The 12757-nt window shown below is 39.4% G+C and overlaps 1 non-coding gene across 1 annotated transcript; it reads right to left on the bottom strand.

The window, feature by feature from the left end:
- Positions 1-7837: 7837 nt before the first annotated feature.
- On the bottom strand, positions 7838-7944 carry LOC140869877 (small nucleolar RNA R71). The gene has a single exon (XR_012146868.1). It is a non-coding gene; the product is annotated as a small nucleolar RNA R71 (small nucleolar RNA).
- Between the last annotated feature and the right edge of the window lie 4813 nt (positions 7945-12757).

Here is a 12757-nt window from a genome sequence, read left to right as displayed (position 1 = left end):
CATCATTGTCATCATACTCCATGATTTTGGTATATTTAAAATGAGCAGACAAGGATTTCTTAACCACCTCCGGAGAAAAAAGGACAACTATGGATTTTGGCTCGCAAATATTCTCGCGAGCCTATCTCCTCTAAATTATGTTTTTGCCATAACTCCTTCAATTCCTCAGCCATCATAACATCCATAGACTCCATATGTAAGCCCTCCTCTTCTTTCTTTGACTTATCCCCAGAGTGTGCACCATCCTAAGACTCCTCTTCCTCCTGAATTTTCTTCTCTTTCTCCTGATCCTACCGTCGTGCCTGTCAGCCAGTATGTAATGGTCCAGGGGCGTCCCATCTCTCTCGGGGACCCGCAACCATTGTGATACTCATGGCCTTCTCCCCACCTGACTAGGGGAGTTTTTTGCCTTCCCGAGGATTCGAACTTGCACCCCAGGCATAAGTGCAAATTCTTATCAATCCTGGTACTATTGAGCTAGACTAGCTAAATGGTACCAGGATTGAAAGAACTTTGGATATATGCCTGGGTACAAGGTTCAAATCTTGGGGAGGGCCTAAAACTCCTTTTTCCAGGTGAGGAGAAGGCCCATGAGTAGCAAAAGGGTTGCGGGCCCCCGAGAGAGATGGGACGCACCCAAACCATTACACAGTATCTTCTATACCGCTGCATCAACCATTGCATCATACTGCTCCTGTGTCGCTGTAATAATTTGTCGGGAACACTCTAGGGTGTATCGAAAATAACAATCATATCTACGCCTTGAACTCAATTTCCCACAGACGGTGACAATGATGCAAAGATCACCAAATGGGTTCCTCAGTACTTTGCGGGTGAGAGCTTGGGTGATTATGATGAAGGAATTCCTTGCTTCTGCAAATGATGTCTACACACCAGAAACAAGAAACTTGGAAATGGAGGGCCAGAAGGTTTTCCGGCGTCTCCACTTTGATTCTTAAGTTAGACCAAGATGTATGGAGTGAGATTATGAATTTAAGGAAACTGAGTGTGTGTAAATATGAGAGTGTTTTCAAAGGTCACGATGAATATACCTTTCCCAGGCCTGAGGCCGGGTATTTATAGGTGATCAACTGGGACATTTAATGATTGCACCGCATGGATTATCTGACAATCATTAAATGTGAAATGGATTGCATTTAATATGACGAGATATTTTCGTAGTTTCTGGGCAAACACATGTCATTGCAACGTGCTTTTGAACTCTCTATTCTTAAGAAAAGTCAACACGCGTTAAAGAGACGCGGCCCTTTCCTATCCTTAGAAAATATAGGAATCGTGCCCTCCCCAAGACCGGGTTGCTTTATCTTTCTTAAGAAAGAAGCAACTCCCCATCGAGGCGATGTGGCCTTATTCCAACCCTTAATGGCATATGAGCCCGGACTCTCTAATGTTCGGGCTTCTTTCATCCATATTGACCTTACCACACCAATGACAGCCATCCGACCACAAGTCTGTCCTCAGGCATTCGACAATATACATCTACCCGGGATCTACGATGACCACTCGGGTTCAATAGTAGCACAGGCTATCTTACCGGGATATCATGGAGTATTTTATTTTTTCAGCAACCAAGATAATATATGTTTGATTGGGAACAAAATGTATTTAAATAACCAAAAATTAAATTGACGTCAAGCCATATCCTTTGCCTCATATTCAGTTCGGACTGCGAAAATAAATATTTCAAGCTCTTATGATCTGAAAAGATTTCAAAAGTCTCACCGTAAATATAGTGTTGCCAAATCTTCAAGGCAAAGACAATCGGTGCAAGCTCAAGATCGTGAATCGGATATCGAGTCTCATGCGGTTTAAACTGCCTTGATGCATATGCTATCACGTGCTTTCGCTGCATCAGAACATATCCCATGTAGTGACCCTTACCCAGATCACCAACTAATCAGAACTTAAGCATGCAATTGAATTAATTAAACATATATTCAGAATAAACTTCGAAAGAAAATAACATTATACAATCCCAAGAAAAGGAATCTCCAAATACCCAATAAGTTATACAACCATATCAAAAAACTGTATTATCGAAATACATCAGAATATAAAACCCAGGCAAACATCCGGCTAAACAACCGCCGCCTAGCCCTTCCTGGAACCACCCGCCTTGTCCAATATCAAACCTTCCCCATGGAAAAGGCTGTCCATACACACAAAGTACGAGACGTGAGAATAAAATGCTCAGCAAAAGAGTATGAGTATACATGCATGCAAGTGAACCGCATACTAAACTAGAGGCCAAGGATCAGATAACAAAGACAGACCGGGCCCTGGTATGTAGCACGATGTGCCGTCGCTTCAGGAGGTGACTCCTATACCAAAAATACCAGTGGATACTCTGGACCCAAATCGATGGAAGTCCATCAACTAACAGGATAGAGCAAAACCATACTAATAGACATCTCAAACGAGATAGCTCAATATGCAAATGTATGCAGCATAAAATCATGTCATATAAATCATGCAGTCACATAATACATGCATACTCAGTCAGGATATCTCAAACAGTACTTTCGTACCTCAACTACTAGGCAAGCTATACCAGCTCTATGTCCACGCCTATAATCCTCTCTACATTGCCAAATGATACTAATATCATTATATTACTCCAAAAGCCTTAACTAAGCTATTGCATACTCAAAAATATTTTTAGGAAGCAAAAGCTATACCTGCGTCCGTCGTCAGCCCTTTGATATCGATGCCCCCAGAACTTGGGCACAACTCCGCTGCAACTATCGAACGCCTCGCAGACCCCCGGGCCAAGCCTAGGAAAGCTAGAACTGCTAATATAAGCTTAGAAGGAGAGATAACTCGCGGAATTGGTACTGAAATGAGAATCCTTGGCCCTATATTTATAGGACTGAAACGGAACCTCCGATGTGACATCGGAGCTTCCGTTCTTGCTTATCCACCACGTGCCAAAATCTCATTGGCTGGCTGCAGATAAACAGAATCGAAACCTCTGTTCCGGACCGAAGCTTCCGTTGCGACACATGTCATGGCTGACGTAATATTACCGGAGCTTTCGTTGCACACCGGAGTTTCCGTTGCACACCGGAGTTTCCGTTGCACACCGGAGCTTCCGATCTCCATCGGAGCTTCCGTTCTCTACAACAGAGCTTCTGTTCTGACCAGTACTGAAATTGTTTAATTTGCATTGATTAATCCTTAATCACCTTACTTGGTTACGGACTACTACATTCTCCCCCACTTAAGATATTTCTTCCTCGAAATCAGATCTTAAGTATTAAAAATGAAAAAAAAACATACAAGAACATTCTTTATTCAGATTAAATTTTTACAAGGTACAACTTAGTACAATATTGAAATAACATCAAAATAACTCAGGATGTTCTGAACGCATCCTGCTCTCAAGCTCCCAAGTAGTTTCCTTGGTGCCTTGCCGCTTCCACTGAACTAAAACTAGAGAAATACCGTTATTCCGCAACACCTTATCGTTATGATCCAGAATACGAACTGGCCTTTCTACATAAGTCAAATCAGTATCCACCTGAACCTCAGACGGCTGCAGAATCTGAGACTGATCCGCCACATACCGTCACAACATATATACGTGAAACACGTCATGGATACTGGAAAGATACGGTGGCAAAGACAAATCGCCAATGCTCTCCAAGATCTCAAAAGGACCGATAAATCTGAGAGATAGCTTACCCTTGAGACCAAATCTGAGAATGCTGCGAAAAGGTGAAACTCTCAAAAATACTTTCTCCCCAACATCAAACTGCAAAGGTCTACGCTTAGTATTATCATAGCTGGCCTGGAGATCCTGTGCAGTTTTAATCCGTTTCTTGATCTGATCAACAATATCTGCTGCCTGTTGTACTAACTCTGATCCCTCAGCCTGTCTCTCCTTCACTTCTTCCCAAAAAAGTGGAGTACGGCAACGTCGCCCGTACAACGCCTCAAAAGGTGCCATCCCAATGCTACTATGATAGTTGTTATTGTACGCAAATTCGATCAATGGCAAATGATCCTGCCAAGCTGAACAAAAATCCATAGTACACACCCGAAGCATGTCCTCTAAGGTACGGATAATGCGCTCCATATGACTATCTGTCTCTGGATGATAGGCAGTACTCAAACTAAAATTAGTGCCCATGGCATGCTGAACAATGATCACAGGCACTCCATGAAGTCGAACGATCTCCTGAATGTATAATCGAGCCATGAAATCCACATTGTACTCACGACTATAGGAAATAAAATGTGCTGACTTGTTGAGTTTGTCCACCACAACCCAGATTGCATCACAATTCCTCGAGGATACCGGCAAATGGGTCACAAAATCCATCGTGATAAGCTCCCATATCCACTCAGGAATAGGCAAACTGTGAAGCAAACCTCCAGGTCGTCGGTGCTCTGCCTTGACCTGCTGACACACCAAGCATCTTGAAACATACTGATACACGCTGCGTTTCATTCCCTTCCACAAAAATTGAGTACGCAGATCCTTGTACATCTTGTTGCTCCCCAGATGAATACTCAACTTAGTGCGACGTTCCCGAGACAAAATCTCCTCTCGCAGATCCTCATCCTCCGGAATTACAAGCCAACCCAACAAACACAAAAAACCATCTGACTGATAGTGAAATCCCGACATGCTATACTCATTGGCTAAGCGAGCAAACGCTGGGTCTTCAAATCAGACATCTGAGCATCTCGAATCCACGAATACAAGGCTGGCTCAGATAATATCGCAAACATTTGGATACCATCATACCTTTATTGTGCTTGAAGCTATACCCTGAAGAACCACAATCTTCTATCACACGAGACATCGAACAATTCTGAAGTGCGGACAATCGCACCTTGCGTCTCAAAGCATCAGCAGTGAGATTAGCGGCTCCCGGATGGTACTTAATCTCGCAGTCATAGTCCTTCGGCAAGTCCATCCACCGTCTCTGCCTCATGTTCAACTTTGCCTGAGTGAACAAATACTTGAGACTTTTGTGGTCCGTGAAGATCTCAAATCTCTCACCATAGAGATAATGGCGCCAGATCTTCAAAGCAAACACAATAGCTGCCAACTCCAAATCATGAACCGGATAATTGTCTTTGTAAACCTTCAACTATCTAGAAGCGTATGCAATCACATGCCCATTCTAAGTTAGAACACAACCGAACCCCTGAAGAGAAGCATCTGTGTAAACCAAATACCCTCAAGATCCTGACGGTAATGCCAACACAGACGTAGAAGTCAACCGTCGTCGAAGCTCACAAAAACTCTCCTCACACTCTGAGGACCACTCGAAATCAACACCCTTACGGGTAAGCTGCGTCAACTGTCGAGCTAGTTGTGAGAAGTTCAAAATGAAGCGACGATAATATCCTGCTAGACCCAAAAAACTGCGGATCTCAGCAACTGTCGTCGGATGCGACCAGTTCAACATAGCCTCAATCTTGATTGGATCAACAGAAATCCCATCCCTGGATATGATGTGGCCAATAAAAACCAATCGATCCATCCAGAACTCACAATTACTCAATTTGGATTATAAATGCTCACCTCGACGAGTCTGCAACACCAACCGCAAGTGAAAAGCATTCTCATCCGCATCATGCGAATACACCAAAATGTCATTGGTAAGTGTATTTCATGCACTTAATTTGGTTATAATTTTAATTGAATTTTGTGTTGTTTCGAGCAGATTTATGTGGTGTTGTTGTTTATGTGTATGTAGGAGGATCTTGTTTGGGTGAATTTAGAGATGAAAACAGAGATAAAGTTACAAGGAAGAGCCGCATATGTGAGAGAAAGTCATGCTTATGCGTGAATTAGCAAAGAATTGAATGGGATTGAGAAAGTAAAGTGGCGCATATGCATGAGAAATAGGTGCAAAAGCGGCAAAAGGCAGAACTCTTGGAAAAGAAAAGAGCCGCATATGCGGTAAAAATGATGCAGATGCTGAAGAAAGCAGGGAATTAAGAGAAAAACATCCCGCATATGCGGTAAAGGTTGTGCGTCTGCGGGAAGAGGCAGAGATTTGAAGAATTGAAGTCGCGTATCTGCGGCCCATCTTTGTGCATCTGCGTGATTGTCCAGGGAATTGAAGAACAAAGAAAAGCGCATCTGCGCTATTTTACACGCATCTGCGGGAAATTGAAGATTGTGTTATCTGCATAATTTTGGAAACAGATCAGAATTTTGGAAAATCTTCAAACTTAATATTCTTGGTCTTTTATGGGCTGGGAAGCAAGATATAAAAAGATAAATTGAGGAAGACGCCGACATACACAGATTTGCAGGGAACGAGTCAGATTTGGAATTTTTGGAGAAGAAAAGCTCAAGAACCCGGTACGAAGACGGAAGACGGCAACATCCGGCGACGGAGAAGCTTAATTCTACTTCGTTCTAATTTCTTTGTGAACTCTGTTTTTCGAGTTTTATGGATTGTTTGAAGAACATATTTTGTTTAATCTTCGAATTTATTATGAACTAATTTCCTAGTCTAGAGGTAGATGGATCTTGACTGGAAACTATGATTTGAATATTTTGATTTATATATTTGAATTCTTCCCAAAGTTTATTAGTGTTTTTTTTATTTTAATGCTATCAATTTACTGGCCATAAATTTGAATTATAATTTATTTAGAATCTATCAATCGAGAGAGGAGATTTTGAATACAACATAGAAAAATACATCTTTGGTGTTTATATTGTTCGAGAGACATATAACTCCATAGAAGTCGTTAGAAGAATTCCTGTGCCATTTATCGGATTTAATAATTGAACTTAGATAGAGATATTGAGTTTGCTATTGAATACGGATTTTTGCTTGACACTCGAAAGAGGTAGTAGAAAATAATTGGAGTTCTTGACTAATAAACTAGAAGATTTTATAATTGAACAATTATTAGAAATAAATTGTGGTGGATAGTCAAGTGAAGTCGAACCTCTAGCATTTATTGCTTATTGAATTTCATCTCCCAAACTCGTGATTATTTAATTTTATTTCCTGCAAATTTTTAGTTTTATTAAAATCAAACCATTTTCGTAGCTCTACATAGGATTAGGATTTTATTAGTTGCAATTATTTGATATCATATCATTTATTCATTCTCCGTGGGATCGACTTGGACTTAAATTTCTATATTATAACTTGACACCATGCACTTGCGAGCGAAAAACACGCAACAAGTTTTTGGCGCCGTTGCCAAGGATTTGAATTTTATTTGATTTATATTAAATTGCGCTAATTAGTCTTAATTTTGATTTAGAGCATTTTATTTTATTTTATTGGTTCTAACTTTAAATATTTCTCTGTCTATGAAGTTTATGAAAAAAAGCCAAAGTTACGACTCACTGCTCTTTGATCCAAAAATCGAGAAAACTGCCAAAGAATTGAGAAAAGCTAGAAGAGAAGAGTTGCAACAAATGGCTGAAAACAGAGGAGAAAGAGAACGAATTGAAGTTGCTCCGGTGCCAATCAGAGATCACTTTTGACAAGTGATCAACAATCATTACTCTGGGATATCTCGGCAGAATATCACAGCAAATAACTTTGAGTTGAAGCCGGCTTTGATTAATATGGTGCAGAAGAATCAGTTCAGGGGTGCAGCTACTGAAGATCCAAATCTGCATCTGCGTACTTTTCTGGAGATTGCTGACACAGTAAAGATTCATGGTGTTACTGAGGACACCATCAAACTACGATTGTTCCCGTTCTCTCTTAGGGACACTGCTCGTAGTTGGTTGCAGTCACTACCTCTTGGGAGTATCACCACATGGGTTGATATGGCTTCCAAATTTCTGGCTAAGTATTTTCCACCTGCCAAGTCTGCCCAATTGAAAATAGAGATCACTACATTCAAACAGCAAGATTTTGAGAAATTGTATGAAGCTTGGGAGCGGTACAAGGAATTGCTTAGGAAGTGTCCAAATCACAATTTTCCGGATTGGGAACAGATTGAGTTATTCTACAAAGGGTTGAATGGACCAACGAGGATTTCTGTGGATGCTGCTGTAGGAGGTTCGATATTTTATAAATTTCCGGAACAGGCTTATGAGATGCTTGAGCAGATGACAATTAATAGTTATCAGTGGCCGAGTGAGAGATCTGCGATAAGAAAGCCTGCTGGAATTCATGAGGTTGATGCACTCACTGCTTTGACTGCTCAGATGGCTACTATTTCTACACAGTTGGCTGTGCTGACCAAAGGAAATCAAAATTCTACTGATACAGCATCACTGGCGGCTACTGTAAATTCTGCTGATGGAGTTGAGAGTGTGGAGCAAGCTCAATATGTGAACAACAGGAATTACAACAACTATCGAGTTTATCATGTACCCAATCAATATCATCATAGTTTGCGTAATCATGAGAATTTTTCTTATGAAAACAATAAGAATGTGTTGAATCCTCCTCCGGAGTTAAATACTCATAATTTTTCAGAGTCATCAACCAGATTTAAGAGAAACTAGAATAATCTGGATAGTATGGAGACTCACTTGACCAATGTGAGCGCTTCTATAAAAAATCTTGAAACACAAATTGGTCAATTCGTGAATGCATTGAATAATCAGCAGCAAGGTGTGCTTCCTAGAAACACTGAGGTTAATCCTAGGGAGCAATGCAAGGCTGTTACTCTTAGAAGTGGTAAAGAACTTGGGGTTGATGGCTCAAAGGTAGTGGATGATGAGGAAGTTGAAGAGATTGTGGTGGAGTCCAAAAAATCTGATAGCAACAATTCTAGCAAGTCTACAGTTGTGCCTAAGAAACCGCCTGTGCCAAAAGCTGTTCTGCCATATCCTCAGCGGTTCAAGAAGAAAGCGTTGGATAAGAAGTTTTCTAAGTTTCTTGACATCTTCAAAAAATCCATATAAATATTCCATTCGCTGATGCTTTGGAGCAGATGCCACATTATGCTAAATTCATTAAGGATGTGATGGGAAGAAAGATGAAACTTGAAGAATATGAAACTGTGAAGTTGACCGAGGAGTACAGCGCCATCCTGAAAAAGAAACTGCCACAGAAATTGAAAGATCCAGGGAGTTTTACTATTCCTTGTATTATTGGTGGTGCGACTGTTAATAGGGCATTATGTGATTTAGGTGCAAGTATTTATTTAATGCATTTGTCTATTTTCAGGTCCTTAAAGCTTTGCGAGGTGAAACCAAGCACGATTACTCTGCAGTTGGCTGCATGTTCTCTAACATATCCTTGAGGAGTTGTAGAAGACGTTTTGGTAAAAATAGATAAATTTATTTTTCCTGCTGAATTTGTAGTGCTTGATATGTAAGAAGATCAAGATATCCCTCTAATTTTGGGGAGACCATTCTTGGTGATTGGCAGAGCGTTAATTGATGTGCAAGAGGGTGAACTAACTCTAAGAGTTGGTAGTGAAGCTGTCACTTTCAATATCTATAAAACCATGAAATATCAAAATGAGGTAAATGAAAGAGTGGGTTCCCGGATAGCCAACTTGTGGCTAAGGGCTTTGATGACTCTTTATGTAAACAATCTTTTGTTTAATATAATTTACACTTTTATCATGGCATTGACTTTATCTTTCTTCATATTGTTATATTGTGATATACTATTGTTGATTTGATAAAGACCTTGAATATACTCTAGTGTATGTAAGATGTGGTAGCACATGGGGATGGTTATCATGAAACACATCTTATAGTCACTGTATATTCTAAACAGTTCCTAGTCAATTGAGCCGTCCGATAATAAGGATAAGGATCGCTCGAGATTGAGACTAGCATTTGCGATGCCGAGTACCACGTTTCATTGGTATGGAACATAGAGATGTTCAAAGCATGCAAATGGATATTCATATGATGAATGATCGAACTACCCTATTCGGACTTTCCAAGTGGTTATCACTTATCGAGTGGATAAAGTCCGCGGTTTTTGTTGTACACCATTAGTCCTTATTACTTGAAACATCATTGAGACTCTATATGCTAGTAATGTACTTTGACTCGTTTACCGACTCTATTGGGGTCATCAGGTGTCGGGATTTGGTACAGTTACGACACATATATGAGTCAATGCTTTGTTGTCAAGGATTCACCACATACTTGCGAGTGTGGATATCCTATGCTATCTGAGGAGATATTAGTGTGACGAATCTCTTGCCAGAGTACATGATGTGTTTTAGGTTAATAAGTTTTCCTAGTAACACATGCGATGTCACTATTTGATCTCCGAGATGTAATGCATAGTTATTGAATCTCGAACGACTCTCGATGCACCAATGGTTGTTGATTCGATCGGGATATTTGGTTGAAGGGACCGTACTATACGCTAACCAAAATCTACTGGTTCTTGCAGGCACTATCAGTAATACCTAAGGAATCATGGGGCGTTGTTGCTAGACGCTCTTACCATGATTCGTTGGGCAAGTCGGAAATTGTTGTTCCGAGTCACAAGGAGTTATGAGCCCACAGCTAGCTGTATTCCTGAACCATTGAGGGTTACACAAGTAATGGATTACTAAAACCCCGTAGAGATAGTTAAATTTAAAGAGTTAAATTTAATGAAAAAGAAGTTGGACTTCTCAACTAAAGGGAGTGGGATTTCCTAAAATGACATAGAGATGGACATTTTTGGAAATCACTGAATTCGGATTCAGAAAAATTATCTTGACTCTAAAAGATGCAGAAATGATTTCTGTGCACATTGGTAAAATCAGTTTTTCAATCGGAGTCACGATGAATTTTATATTAATTTCTATAACAACGGGCTTTGCTTGTTGGGTTTAAGTTATGGATTGTGGGCTTTAAGGAGTTAGAGTCTTGATACAATTATAACTAGAAATTATCTATAAATAAGCATGCAGGGGTTTGAAAATCAGACACAATTCAGTCTTGAATTTTCGAAAATTCAGCCTTGATATTTTCGAACACTGCATATTATTTTCTAAGGGTTTTTCGAAAATCCTTGTCCCTCCCGGAGAAAATTCGGCTTGTGATTTTATGTTGAAAAATTACAATCTGAATTAACAGATCATATCTGTTTATTCTCTACGCAAACTTTTGATTGATTTCTAGTGCAATCAATCAGAGGGTTTCTGTTTTCCATTCATGGACCTAATTTCGGTGATTGATCGTGACGCCATCGGTTCCCGGGATATACAAGAAGAGCAGAATAAATTCTGTTGGTGTCCATAATCTCGCTTCGAGATTTAGGTAAAATATTTAATTGTTATTATTTATTTTACTTGCACAAATTTAATCGTAAAGTTTTGATACCCAGATATGGAATCGTTCCATATTAATAAAATAAAATTTTTAAACTTCCGCTGCACCGGGTATCAATTCTAATTGATCTTGACACAGTTTTCCAACAGTGGTATCAGAGTCAGTTTGCTCAGATCAAACGATTAAATTAATCGATTGTACAAAATTTTTAAGCCTCGGTTTTTTAAACAAAACAGTTTTTTTAAAAAATTAAATTTTGAAGGGCAAAATTACGGGCAATCGCTGCCCGGGGCAGCGATTGTCGCTGCCCAAGGCAGCGCACGGCGCTGCCCGGGATTGTCCCGGGCAGCCCGGAAAATTAAAATTTTAATTTTTAAAAATTTTGAATTTTTGAAATTATAGTGTTTGATCCAATCGAAAATTGTTTTTGATTAGATCACGAGGCATCGGATCGAATTGTTCGAGTCCAAAATTTTTAAAATTGATTTTTGGATAAATTTGAATTTTTGGAAAATTTATAAATTTTGTTAAATTGAATTTTATAAAATTAATTGTTTTGGTACAATTGATGATAAGATATGATCTTATGGATGGATAAGATAAAATATGATTTTATCTTTTAAATTATGATGCCATTGCATGTTTATCCAATTATTTAAATTTTGAATTTATTATTGGATAAAAGGATGATCGATTGCCATGACCAATATTTTAGGTGTATGTTAGGTGATTTACATTTGTCTTATTGTTGTTTGTGTTTATTAATGGGCTTGGTTTATAGCCCAATATGATTGTCATATGTCATAAAAGTGGGCCTGGTTTATGGCCCGTTCCCACCCCTTAAATGTATCCTCTATTTGTCATGGAAATTTATTGTAAATTTATTAGACTTAGTGGGAGGTAATATTTTTAAGAATGGTGGGCCCAGCAGACAATGAAGACCAAAAAAATGTAAATTGGAAGCTCAATATAATAGGATTGCATTGCATACTTGCATATTACCTAGGATTGGACTAAGACTCGTGATTGGCAACCACGAGTCGATTAGTAATGGAATCGATCATCCTAAATAATATATGATATTATTGATGTATGCATGTTTAGACAAAATTGTATGAAACCCGCAAGCATATATAAATTGCAAGATAAGACAAATTTTCAAAATAAAATCCCTCATTTTAAATATGATTTAAAATTGATATCAAGATAAACAAAAGGGAATTTTAAAAGTTTTTTAAATATTCCTACCTTCCATCAACGATCAATGTATGTGATGCTACCCGCGGATACGGTCCGGCTCATATTATTGTGGGGGGGGGGGGGGGGGGGGGTTCGTCGGAAAGCTGTACATTGGATCGACACATGTTGTAAGTTGGATGGAACTCCCATGGGATTGGCTCATATTATTGGGGTTCCACATGGCGACCGTCCATCACAACTTAATATTGATGGGTCATCTTGACATGTCACAATAAATGGCGTCATATTATTGGGCCCTTATTGGACATGAGGTAAAAACATGGGGATTGCTTTGGAAGCAATTGTGCTCTA

The sequence above is a fragment of the Henckelia pumila genome, chromosome 4 (genome assembly GCF_033568475.1).
Source record: "Henckelia pumila isolate YLH828 chromosome 4, ASM3356847v2, whole genome shotgun sequence".
Classification (NCBI taxonomy): domain Eukaryota; kingdom Viridiplantae; phylum Streptophyta; class Magnoliopsida; order Lamiales; family Gesneriaceae; genus Henckelia; species Henckelia pumila.
This window is presented reverse-complemented; position numbering and strand designations above follow the sequence as displayed.